Below are 2,500 nucleotides of genomic sequence, written 5' to 3'. Positions count from 1 at the left end.
GCAGAGAGCCAGAGGAGCAGGGGGCTGTGGCCCAAGGTGAGGAGCCCAGGCTGGGGGAGCAGAGAGCCAGAGGAGCAGGGGGCTCTGTGAGCAGGGGGCTGTGGCCCAAGGTGAGGAGCCCAGGCTGGGGGAGCAGAGAGCCAGAGGAGCCACCGACGGGAGAATGGCTAAAAACGTGATTTTATCAAAATGTTACAAGGCAGGGCTCTGCACAGGGTCCAGAGGAGTGGAACGCCGTTCATCCCATGCGAAAAGGTGCAGGAGTGACCGAAATACGGCCCGTTGTAAATCGCCCCTCTTTAAGCCAAAAAAATAGGTACGCCTCCCAGGGCCACCGACGGGAGAATGGCTAAAAACGTGATTTTATCAAAATGTTACAAGGCAGGGCTCTGCACAGGGTCCAGAGGAGTGGAACGCCGTTCATCCCATGCGAAAAGGTGCAGGAGTGACGGAGATACGGCCCGTTTTAAATCGCCCCTCTTTATGCCAAAAAAATAGGTACGCCTCCCAGGGCCACCCAGGGTGATGCTTTTATCAAAATGTCACAACGCAGGGCTCTGCGCAGGGGCCAGAGGAGTGGAACGCCGCTGGTTCCATGCGAAAAGGTGGAGAAATGACCGAGATATGACCCGTGGAAGTCGTCACAATTTACCCCGAAAATAGGCGCTCGCGCTCGGGCAGAGGTCGGCGCTCGGCCGGGGTCCCGAGAACCGGGGCGAATAGGGTTTTCCCACGGCCGAAAACCATAGGAAGCACGGGGAAAATTCGGGACCCGACGTCCCAGGGCCCTCGGCGGGGACCGGGGCAACGCGACACCGTTGGTTCCACCCGAAAAGGTGGAGAAATGACCGAGATACGGCCCGTCAAAAGTCGTCACAATTTACCCGAAAATAGGCGCTCGCGCTCGGCCCCGGTCCCGAGAACCGCGGCGGAGGTTTACCGGGATGCTGCGCAACATGGGCCAGAGAGCATGTTTGGTTCGAGTTTACCGGGATGCTGCGCAACATGGGCCAGAGAGCATGTTTGGCCGAGTTTACCGGGATGCTGCGCAACATGGGCCAGAGAGCATGTTTGGTCGAGTTTGTGTGGGTTGTGTGCGACACTCCCGGCACATACATAGGAACACGGCTTCCAAGTGAGCGCACTTTTTCGAAATTTCTTCTAAGTGCCGCTTTTTCGAACCGGGGCGAATTGGGTTTTTCGAGGGCCGAAAACCATAGGAAGCACGGGGAAAACTCAGGACCCGACGCCCCACGGCCCTCGGCGGGGACCGGGGCAACGCGACACCGTCGGTTCCACCCGAAAAGGTGGATAAATGACCGAGATACGGACCGTTGAAATCGACTCGGCGTATCCGAAAATAGGCGCTCGCGCTCGGACAGAGGTCGGCGCTCGGCCCGGTCCCGAGAACCGGCGCGCCTAGGGTTTTTCCACGGCCGAAAACCACAGGAAGCACGGGGAAATCTCAGGATCCCACGCCCCACGGCCCTCGGCGGGGACCGGGGCAACGCGACACCGTCGGTTCCACCCGAAAAGGTGGATAAATGACCGAGATACGGACCGTTGAAATCGACTCGGCGTATCCGAAAATAGGCGCTCGCGCTCGGACAGAGGTCGGCGCTCGGCCCGGTCCCGAGAACCGGCGCGCCTAGGGTTTTTCCACGGCCGAAAACCACAGGAAGCACGGGGAAAACTCAGGATCCCACGCCCCAGGGCCCTCGGCGGGGACCGGGGCAACGCGACACCGTTGGTTCCATCCGAAAAGGTGGAGAAATGACCGAGATACGGACCGTGGAAGTCGTCCCAACTTATCCGAAAATAGGCGCTCGCGCTCGGACAGAGGTCGGCGCTCGGCCCGGTCCCCGAGAACCGGGGCGACTCGGAAATTCTTCTAAGTGCCGACTTTTCGAAATTTCTTCTAAGTGCCAACTTTTCAAAATTTACTCTAAGTGCCCTTGGCTACCAGGGGCACGAATCTGAAATTTCTTCTAAGTGCCAACTTTTTCAAAATTTACTCTAAGTGCCCTTGGCTACCAGGGGCACGAGGCGAGAATCTGAAATTTCTTCTAAGTGCCCTTGGCTACCAGGGGCACGGGGAAAATGTGTAAAAAAGCAATTTAATCAAAATCAAACAACGCAGGGCCCTTGGCAGGGACCAGGCGAGTAGAATAAAGTTGTTTTTGTGGCGAAACATTGACAATTGGGCGAGTTAGAGGTTTACCGGGATGCTGCGCAACATAGGCCAGAGAGCATGTTTGGTCGAGTTTGTGGGTTTTGTGCGACACTCCCGGCACATATATAGAAACCCAGCTTTTGAGAGCACTTAGAAGAAATTTCGAAAAGGTGGCACTCTGACGAAATTTCCAAAGAGTGGCTCTTCACACAAAGTTGACCGTTTCTTCATCCAGCACGCACCCCTGACCGAGTGGCAAACGTGACCCGCCATCGGAGGGCCCCCGTCGGCCATGGCCCCCCCCACCCCCGCGTGGAGGGCCTGGTG

Source organism: Solea solea, unplaced genomic scaffold (assembly GCF_958295425.1).
Source record: "Solea solea unplaced genomic scaffold, fSolSol10.1 scaffold_106, whole genome shotgun sequence".
Classification (NCBI taxonomy): Eukaryota; Metazoa; Chordata; class Actinopteri; order Pleuronectiformes; family Soleidae; genus Solea; species Solea solea.
The sequence above is the reverse complement of the archived record's forward strand: the minus strand, read 5'-3'. Positions refer to the sequence as shown.